The sequence below is a fragment of the Anthonomus grandis genome, chromosome 14 (genome assembly GCF_022605725.1).
Source record: "Anthonomus grandis grandis chromosome 14, icAntGran1.3, whole genome shotgun sequence".
NCBI classification, from domain to species: Eukaryota; Metazoa; Arthropoda; class Insecta; order Coleoptera; family Curculionidae; genus Anthonomus; species Anthonomus grandis.
Window position 1 is genome coordinate 19,270,565 of NC_065559.1, and position 11,505 is coordinate 19,282,069.

At 32.9% G+C, this 11,505-nt stretch overlaps 1 non-coding gene across 1 annotated transcript; it reads right to left on the minus strand.

The window, feature by feature from the left end:
- Positions 1 to 10,805: 10,805 nt before the first annotated feature.
- On the minus strand, positions 10,806 to 10,972 carry LOC126744828 (U1 spliceosomal RNA). Its single transcript, XR_007663323.1, has one exon. It is a non-coding gene; the product is annotated as a U1 spliceosomal RNA (small nuclear RNA).
- Positions 10,973 to 11,505: the final 533 nt, after the last annotated feature.

An 11,505-nucleotide genomic window follows, 5' to 3' on the forward strand; every position in this document is an offset into this window, starting at 1 on the left:
ATTAAGCAATTTAAATTAGTTCCGATTCAAATGAATGTTTTGATGATTCAGATTACTTTTTACTACTTGTCGTTTGTGGTTAGCGGTACGTTAGTTTGGCTGTGAAATATTTATCAGAAGTACTACTCGTTACGACTAGTGAATGTTATAGTGCGGCTCTTAATTACCCCCTTTTCCTCTTATCTTTTGAATGGTCGATGTTGACTTCTGCGAAGTAATGACCGAGAGAATAGGACGCCAGCCTACTTATGTGAAGCACGTGTTTGAGTGATAAATGTACTTTTTTTTGAATGGCAATATTTCTGGACAAAATGTCCGTTATTGGAGCGATGTAAATCCTCACATATTTCGTGAAACACACACACAATAGCCAGAAAAAAATAAATATGTGGGCTGGCCGCTGGAATATATTCACATTGTTGGGACTCCTATTTTAGATCAAAATTTGACAAGACTTTATAGATTAGACAAACCTTTACTTCAACATGTTGGAAAATGCAGTAGAACCATTGATCCTTGTTGAGATTATTGACGAAAAACAAGTTACTTTCTCAAAAATAATCCTAATTGTTAGTAGTTTAATAGCAGAAATACACGCTATAGAAAGATGCACTCAATTAATCCTGGACAAACACTATCTCAAGCAGGACCACGCAATCTTCACCGACAGTCAAGCGGCCATAGCAGCATTGAGCTCACATGCCATCGGTTCTAAAATGATAAGAGACTATTTAAGAAAACTCAATGAGCTAGGAAAGAAAAATAAAGTCACAATATTTTGAGTACCTGGTCATACAGGCGTGCAGGGTAACGAGGAAGCCAAGATTTTGGTAAAAAAAAAGGTTCCGGCTCTCAGTTTGGGGGACAGGAACCTTTCTGCGGCATAGGCAAAAGTACTTACCTATATAATCTTTCAAAAATGGAGAAACAACTCTGGGATGATCATCCGAGGTTGAGGCAATCCGAAATGTTCCTTGGAACCATCAACCCAAAAAGATCTAAAGCTCCAGTAAGTTTTACTAAAACTAAACTATGTATTCTTACAGGTTTTTTAACGCGGCCTTGTCACCTTCGAGAACTCCACAGAAAACTAAAACTAGAACAGACTAGTGAATGCAGGAGACCCCAGAACACCTAGTAACCGCATGCGAAACCGTTGCCAAAAATCGTGCTATACATCTTGGCAGCTATGAAGTCAGAAATCATCCCGTCACTAAAGCCGTCACAATTACTAGCCTTTATCAAAGCAATAGGATTGTACGAAGTACTTTGACTTGAAGCTGTACATTAAGCAGTAATTAGGAAGGTGCATACAATAGATCTGTTAGGTTCGCAGTGTAACTTCACCCTGATTTTAATCTAATCTAATCTAGTAGTATAATAATAATCTTTAGAGCGCAATAAGCTGCAAACAGTCGACTTTTCTTGACTCAAGACTTAAGGCAAAAGGATTTAATAATAAAGAACGTTTAAAAAAGATCAAGAGCTGACTTCAAGAAGAAATGGCTGCACTTAAAAGAAAAGCTACAAGAAGACAATACTGGGCTTTTACGTGATTCACAAACCGCACGGTCAATAGAAAATGATGACTTAATATGCATGATTTTAAAAAATCTGTGAAAAGCCTAAATAACGTAAACAGTCCGACAGCAATAGCGATTAGCGAAATAAAAATATACAACAGCGAAGACGCATTTTTAGATAGAAAAAAAGATCCTCTTTTGTGGTGGCAAGAGTTTTTCGTTTATAATATAAATGGCTATGTTTTTTGTTTCTTTTAGAAAGTAAGTTTATGGAACAATAGCTTTGTTCGTGGGTTACATTTAGAACCAATTTGGAACTAGAAGTAAACTGTTCAGGATTGTCTTAAGGCGCATGTCTAATTATATACCGATTCCGCATTTTTATTTACCGCAAACGACGCGGACCTCAATTGAATTTCTCCAACAGCTGACTTTAACTTTACCGAGTTTGTTTTATATTTAGCAATGTTTTACTTTGCTTTTGATACCAGGAGACATAAAATACCTCATCATAAATAATATTAATCAATCAATCAATCATATGCTTTATTGTCAAAAAATTTTGTAATTAAAGCTAACTAAAAAAAACTTAAAAACAAAACACACAAAATAAAAAAATTAAAATAAATATAATACAAACATAAAAAATACATGCAAAACTTTACAAAAACAATGTACCTGGTCAATATACATCATGATGTATAAGATGTAGGTAATTCCGCACGTGGTAAGAACTACTATGTAATATACTTATTTTAAATTGATTCTTAATTTAAGATAATATTTTTAGAGGCATTAGGCGAATTTTTAGATATTTCATAAAGCCAATGTACAGAAAAGTAGAGCCATAAATAGACTCACCAAAATACCTTGAGTTTTTTAGACCTTTTTAAACAGAACCGCGACCAGGTGGGTTCATTGAAGACAACAAATTTAAAGAAAATGTTCGGTGAAATTGCAAACGAAATGGCAACTCTTACCAAAACAAAAATATTAGCAAGCAATTGCGAAAATAGATGGAAGGTTTTAAAAAGAAATTACAAAAAATATTATAGATAATTCAAAATTAACAGAAAGGGGAAGAAAGGTATTTGAATATGCAGATGTAATGCACAGTATACTAGGTCAAAAGAAAAATATTAACCCCATCTTATTGTTATCATCTAATACGGTAGCTCCTCTGAAAACATCTAGACAAAATATAGAGATGGCAGAGTCAGACGTTGCTCCAGGCACATCTAGACAAGTGGAAGAAATTAAAACTCCTATAGAGTCTAGTGAAATACAAATGGTCAAAACTCTTGCCTCCACTATTTCTTCAGGGATAAAACGAAAGGCTGTGAAATCACCCAAAAATCTTAACGAAAACAAAAGACTGAAATATAAAATTTTAAGGGAAATCAGAACTGATCGAAAGGAATACTATAAGAAATAGTTAGAAATTAAAGAACAAAAACTTTTAGTGAAAATAAGGAGAAACCATTTATTAGAGAAAAACAATGTTTTACTAGAAAAGTTTTTAGAGAACAATTGTTATATTCCTTCAACTGCTCTATGATACTGTGGACATTCCATCCCATTAGAAATATATATTTAATTTAACTATTTTTCATTCAGAATTTTATTTTATTTCTGTTGGAGTACCTATTTTGTTTTGTACATATTTGAATATGTGTCATATTAGAAGAGCTACTAACTACATTTGTGTGTATGTGTTGTATCAAATATTTAGATAGGTAAGCATAACTCTTAAGTTTATTCCGCTGAGAATTTTGATTTATTTTTGTTTAAAATTTGTTATTTTGATATATTATGCTATTTTTAAAAAATAAAATTTCTTTTCTTGTTTTTACAGTATTATCATTTTTTAATAAATTAAAATGTAACAAAAAATAAAAACACTTTTTTATAAAAAAGTTTATTTATTAATTAATTCTTAACTATTAATAATATTTTGGTGACACAGTAAAGTGAAAAATACAAATTTTCAGTTCTTTATTAAATTACAAAAGTAAGTTATTAAAGGTAGTTATTATCGTTTCTTAAAACTTAAAACTATATTATTTTGTGGTGGAGAATTTACTGCTTTTTCATCTACGTGAAAATCAACATCCAGTGATATATTATGCAGAATAGCACATGCCCTGACAAAATGAACAATCAACTCAATGTCTTTTAACTTAATATGATAAAGTTGCCGAAACTTTTGCTTCATAATGCCGAAGCAATTTTCAATTATGTATCTATTGGTTGAAAGTACATGATTGTAGTTTCTCTGGCATCTGCTTAAATGTCCATTGTCTCTAAATGGTGTCAACAAATTTCTTCAAGAAGGGTAACCACTATCACCAAGAAGGTATGACGTTCCACATTTTTTTTTGGCAGGGTTGCAAATAGAGGGAAACTTCTCAAAACTCGACTGTCGTGGACAGACCCAGGATACCCAACAAAGATGTCACGAATTCTTCTCCTGTGATCACCCACAACTTGACCCTGAAGAATAAGGATTGTATGTTCTGTTTTATAAATTCATTTAAATTTCTTAATTAACAGAAATATATATAACAAAAAATTTAAAATGTATATTCCCTATATATTTTAATTTTTTGTCATCTGTTTCAAAAACCTCCGCATATAAATTAGTCGTAATTATTACCTGAACTGAATAAAAATGTTTTCTGTCTAGATAAGACTCAGAATCTTCTGCAGGCTTATCAATTTTTATATGAGTACCATCGATTTGACCAATGACACCAGGGAAATTGTCCTGAAAATGTGCCTCACGCTCTTTTTCCAAGTCAGTTGGCCATTTTATGACTTCCGGAGATAAATTGCTTAATATATATGTAACTCTTTTAACAATTTTGAATAAGGTGCTCTTAGTGATGTTAAATCTGTCTGAAACGTCTCGAAATGATGTTGCCTCATTAGCAACAAACCACAAAAAAATAATAATATATTTAAGTGGGGTTACTTTTTCTGACTCTCCTTCTTGCCATTTGTAGTACTTAGAATTAGTAAATCCGATTTGCTAATTCTTCTGACATTTCACCGGTTAGACGAAAATGCCCTATATATTGGACATCACTAACCTGTGGTACAACTTCCTCAAAATATGCATTGCTTTTAGGAATATATATAAGTTCTAGCAACTCTTCCATATTCTCATCGCTAGAGGATAAGTGGTCGGACATAATGGATGAAAGAAATTATCTATCTAAAAATAATTTGGCCGATAATTAAAGTCATTGTTAAAAAAATAAATGAACTTACTAATTCTATCCATTTATAATCACCTATATTTCTTCTTTATACTTCAAAATCAAAATGAATTAAACTAAGAAGTAAGAATCAAGAAAAACAGTTTAGTATTAGTATTGTATGGATCGATTTATACAAACAGCTAATAATAATGTTGCATATTGTTTATGAACTGAACTTTTAATATCATCAAAAATCTGGGGACTACGAGAACTGATTCTGAATCGGTAACGAACCAATCCGATGTTATCCGCGAACGCTCGATTTTGCTAATCCAAGTTTTGTTAAAAAATAAAAAAAGTTCTATTTTCTTTAAATTCTTTTAATTCGCAATGAATAAACTAAATAAGTTATTTCTCTATAAATGATTTGTTTATATATAAACATCTATATTTATTATATAAACATCTATTATATTGCATTGTAATATTGTAGGTAAAACTGCTAACTATTCGTTTTATATTTTCTTTTAAACATAACAAAATAATAAACGCTATTGACTAAAATGGGTCACACACGATACTACACGTAGGACGACAAGTCATACGATAAGTTGTACTACGAAATTGAACAATAGGTTGATTCTATTTTCGGTCACATACGGATACGATCTGCCGTACAACCAGTTTAAATACAAGTTAATATATTTCAATAAATTCTCCCCAAAATCTTTCATTATCTATATTAACTTATCTACTAGTTTAACTAGGCAATGCGTAAAACGTGCCCAGTTTAAAAAAAAATTAAGTCGTCAATTAAGTCGTAATCCAACCAATCCGATCCAACGGTCTAATCGACTTGAAAAATTTGAATTGTACATGTACGAGAAATCGTACCGTGTGTGGCCCGTTAAAGGGTACGCACAGAGTGAAAGCGGGTTTCCTGCTTACCGGTAACCAGCACCGATCGGCGCTGGTTTCTCGCGCCGGGACTGTTCATAGTAAAAACGAGATAAAGCAGAAATTCTGCCAGTGCGTCTATGTATTTATAACAAAAATGTCGTTCTCGTCGTCCTCTGATGAAGATCTGATTATTTTGGAATCTGTATCGACTAAAATAAAAAGAAAACAAATTGGTATACATTCTATTAACCGCGAAAGAATTAAAGGATGATAATGAAAGATTCTTTCAGTACGTTAGAATAAGCCACGAAACTTTTAATTACATTTTAAAAAAGGTGGAAAATCGTTTATCAAAAGATTGGTGTAATCTACATAAGCAGCCTATCCTTCCAGAAGACAAATTGGTTATTACTTTGAGGTAAGTAGCTTTTTTGCCATTAATAATTAACGTGAATGAAAGACTTAATTTTTTAGAAACAGATTTTATTATATAGGTATTGATAATTTACATTTTTCCTTTTAAATGAATTCACTTCCACTGAAACAAGTAATCCGGAGAGGAAAACGTTAAATTTGTAGCATTCGGGTCCGATGAATTTGGTTGTTGGCTTGTAGTAAGTGAATCAGAAAAATCAGTCTGCTTTTGGTAGGTAGGTGGTTGATGAGTGGAAAAATGCGTAGTTTGATCGTTCATTATGTAGCTAGGAGAAGGCTGAGAAGAATAGGATAACGTAGATGATGAAAGAGAGTTTAATTGATATGAAAATTGATCTACCAGTTCCTGAATACGACATCGAAAAGACAAAATTTTGTTTTGATGTATTTTTTTACATGAGGTAACAAACTTTTGAAAAATAATAGATGGTCGTCATCTTGATCTCTGGAGCAGCTTCGCTTAGATTTACTTTCCAGATATTCTACTTTGCGTCGTTCTATATCTAGCATAGATGCATTAGATGTCTCGGTGGCTCCACGTTTCTTTTGTCTTTTTTCTGTTCACGTTTCCTGTCATAACAGGAGTCTGAATTAAAGATGTTGGGCTCGAACTATATAGTGTGATGTCATTTTCCGTGACATTTATCTGGTCAATTTTTGTTACTTGAGAAGCCTCTTCACTCCCGCTATTTTACTCACATTCAACGGGAGACTTGGAATCCTTTGACGACGTTTCTTGGGTGGACTTAATGGTGCTGGGCAGATTTCCTATGATTGTTTTAGGCTTAACAATATCTTTAAGGAACAGTAGTTGCTTAAAAAAAGGCCATTTTGATGTCGGTGTATCTTCTGCCGCATCACCAGATCTTGGTGGATGAAATTTTCCCAATTTGACCGAAAACTGGTCCCGCAGATACTTTCACTGCTTTCGCACCTTGGCCTCTGAAAAAAACCTACTATTACTTTGAAACTCGTCCTCGAGATACTTAAGAGCAATAATCACCCTAGTAATTCTTATTGTTTAAACATTTGGTTTATTTAAAGACATATTTCAATGCGGTTTTCACTAATGGTATTCTTATGCCTATAAGAAGCCCGCTACGAACGCCTTTTTTTATATTTTTTTTTAATAGATTTTTTTTTCTTTATTTAAAAAAAAAACATAAATATCTCTTCGTAGCGGGGAAAAAAACCCATTTTTAGGAAACTAATTCAAATGGTTAGACACAAAATTTAAATAAATAAGGCGTCAATCTTAACAATACAAAAATGATAAAATTCTTAAAATTTCATATCTTGCACTATATGCCAACATTGCAAACGCGATGGAAAGAATTCGTATCGGGAATCGGTTTGTTGTATGCTGTGTTGCCATTTAGTGACGAACGCTGTGAATGTGTTAAAATCCGAGCACGTGCTGATTATGTCTCTTAAGAGTATATTTTTGTTACAGATATCTGGCAACTGGATCATCCTTTAGACAAATCTCGTTTGCATTTTGAATTGGCGCATCCACTGCAGGTGAAATAGTTAAAGAAACAGTTTCTGCAATATGGGATGACTTAATAGATATTCACATGGCTATTCCGAAAAAACAATATTTTCGAAGAATATCAGATGAATTTAATAACATTTGGAACTTCCCCCACTGCATCGGCGCCATCGACGGAAAGCATATTCGAATTGTTTGTCCCAAAAATTCGGGATCCATGTTTTATAACTACAAGCATTATTTTTCTATAGTTTTACAAGGAGTTGCTGATGCGAATTATAAATTTATTACTGTGGAGATTGGCGGCTACGGTAAGCAGAGTGACGGAGGTACTTTTCAAGCCTCCGAGCTATACAATTTGCTAAAAAATAATCGATTTAATATTCCCGAACCATCTTATTTAAACTAAAACAACGATGAAGACACCTTTCGTATTAATTAGTGACGAAGCGTTTCCACTTCTGCCTTTTCTTTTAAAACCTTTTGGTGAGAAAAATCTTAGTATTGAACAAGAATGTTTCATTAAACGGTTATCTCGAGCGAGAAAGTGCATAGAGTGCACTTTTGGAATAATTACAGCTAAATGGCGCATTCTTTCAAAATGCATTGAAACCAACATCGAGACTGCAGACAATATTATTAAATGTATTTGCATTTTACCTAACATCATTATTGATAAGGAAGGTTTTCAAAGGCATCTTAGTGGTGTATCAATGGAATACTCAAACAGAAATACAGAAAGACACATGACAGGAAGGCCTCTAAATGAAGCGAAAACCATTCGAGATATATTTGTAAATTATTTCTCTCAAAATCCGTTAACATATAATATGCAATAACATCAATGACATTTATTTTATTTTCCGTCATTACAATAATAAACATTTTAATACTTACCATCTTCTTTTATTTCTAACCCTATTTCTCTCCAATATTTGTCTATCACATTTCGATTACAATGAATTTGTTCCGCTTGTCCCATATAGGGGTTCCCTGAAACACAGACGCTATAAGAAATTCTTTATCCAATAAAAATAGGCCCAAATTATTTACAACTCGCGCGACCAAAAGCAGAAATAAAACTAATTTTAATTCCGACAAAAACGTGTAAGGAGGTTGTCAACGCCGACTCATTTTAACCTGCTTTGACTCTGTTCGCGCCAATTTAAAAACACGGGATAAATGTCGAAAGCGATAAGCGCGAGTCGGCGCCGATAACCGCTTGCGAGAAACCTGCTTTCACTCTGTTCGCACACTAAGAGTACTAAGTACCGGAAGTCTCTTGGTGTCAAACTCAAAAGTTGAATTTAACATCACTAACGAGTAGTAAAAAGTAAACCGAATCAACATTAATTGAATTGGAATTAATTTTAATTGTTTAATCCGGGACAGCGCGTACGCAGTCCCGACTACCAAAAATTACACTAGCGTCTGCTGCCTGGAAATCACTGTGCCTCTGCAGTCAGATGTGTGGTGCTACGTTGCCGCTATTCATATTAAAATACCGGGTGCATATGTTGCGCGCCGGCAGTTCTGAGAGATATTTTTTAAGGTGGTAGTTGGTTACAAATAAAATAGCTTTGTGTTAAATGGAGGATTCTTTTATTAATTATTTTTTTAAAGGTTATATCGTTACGTACAGGGTACAGTAATAGGACATTATGTACCTATACCTAATTTATATGGATTTTTCAGTTTTGGTTATTAATGTTAAATAGTTGTGCTTCCTTATATACTAAAATGGGTGACATTTAACATTAGTGTAATCAGAATTACATTACAAAATTAATTAATATGATAAGAATAACCTAATTTAAGTCAATTCCAAAAAGAAAAAATGAGAAATTTTAATTTTTTATTATAATAATAATGATTTTAATCTGGAACTATTTTTCGACGCGTAGTAATAATGTCAGTGTGTTGGGATTTTCTATTGATTATAGTGACATTAGTGACAAGCGAAGCGCAAAAATGTTTTGTTCATTCTAACGGGTTTGAATGTGCAAAATTCGAAAGGGCGCGCCTGGGTTGGAGTGAGACTTGATTTTAGAGTTGGATCTCAAAACGGATATCGACCGTGGGTTGGAGCCTCCCATCGGTTGGGTTAGTGTCTTTTGAGCCGCGTACCGGGAATATTAACTTTATTTATTACTTTTTTTCGTTTTCACACAAAAAACTTAAATTTTCCGCATTTTTTTTTTCCTTTAAAAAATAAAAATACTATACAATGGTCTCCTCTTTAAATTTTCTTCAAAAAACGTTTACTTTTGATTGCACTAATATTAAATAGACCCCTAAAATGAGTTAAAAATTGATAAAGGTACCTACTACGATTTCAATGAACTCATAATGTAATAAAATCACATGCCATTATTTTATTCAACCATTCATGAGATAAATGTGTTGAAAATTGTGCTTGCTATGACTAGGAAACTGGGCAGGATTCTAAAAATGGTAAAAACATATTGCACTTTTCTGAATGTAACCATTAACCTTTGAATTGCTAATTTTTAGGATTCATAAACATTTTGATATTTTATTCAATAAATACCTAGGTATTTTTTTATATGCGTAAAAAACGTAAGATAAGAAAATGCGATTTGTTTATTGTTGATCTGCAAATAGATAATAGATTTAGCAACATATTACAGACTGAAGAGCATTAACGCATTAAAATAGTAATAATGTAGGATTTGGAATTTTTAAAATATCGCTTTTGAGAAATATGTTTAAATTAGCAATTATTTCAAAAATATTTCAAATTAGAAAGAAAATAATTTTCTAATGATCTAAACACCATCAATAGAAGGAATAAAGGCACCAATCCAAAATAAAACCATAGTATAGATAAATAAATTTTATTATTAAAAAACAAAGAAAAAGATAAACTTATTTATGTAGCGAAGAGTTACCAGAAGTAGGACCCAATAAGGAAATGAAACCAGTTTCTTAGAAAAAAATGCCGACGTTTCGACCTTATCCTTATACTTAGAACATCTTCAAATGTGGCTGAAAATAACACAATACATGCATAATGTAAATAAATATACATGTAAACCAATCACTTAGCTAATGATATTTGTTTATATCAAAATAAACAAGTAAATACAAAATTGCTAAACATTAAGCCTGCGAGACTGCGAACGATCACATGCATGCATAACGGCTCACCCAGAATGCGTTTTAATCATAAAATATGATATCTTTGATGAAAACGGCAACATTGACTATGCTCTGCCGCGAGAGTGAGCGCCGGCGGCACAAGGAACGGTGGTTCCGCAGACGCTAGTAAATTACGCGCCCGAGTTATCCGCATTAGGGATAATCGCAGAGGTCAGCCCAACCGTAGTGCAATGGAAGGGCCTCACTCCGGAGGAACCGCCTTGTTGATCACGGTAACCTCTACGCCAGGTAAGTATGATTAAAACTTCTTCTAAATCAACTATTGAATGAAAGTTTCCAGCATACCGCGGTGCTATTGTGAAGCCGCTGCCATCTGTTAATATCGCTACCAACTACTATGATATATTTTGGCGCCCAACGTGGAGTAATAATACCTAGCTATAATAGCACGTCCATAACGTAATGTCTTGCGATTTGCTGTTTTTGTTAATCTTGATACATTTGTTTGCAACTCGTAATCAATAAGCAGGAGATGTACTAATACTGTTACAAACTTAGATTCAAATTTTACGTAAAAGATTTAATTTAATTGGCAAAAATTTTAATTTGCAACTTACAAAATACCAATATAAGAATAATATAAAATAAACAAACATTTAAAAAGGACAAATTGTGATAATTAAATAAAAGTAAAGGAGTAGTAATGCCTATCTAGTAACAAATCCAGCACTGCTCTCTTAGAGGGATTGAAATTTAGAATACATTGAGTATTTTGTGGTAGCATCCGATAAGAATTTCATAAGTGGAAGATGGTTGATATAGTGGGATT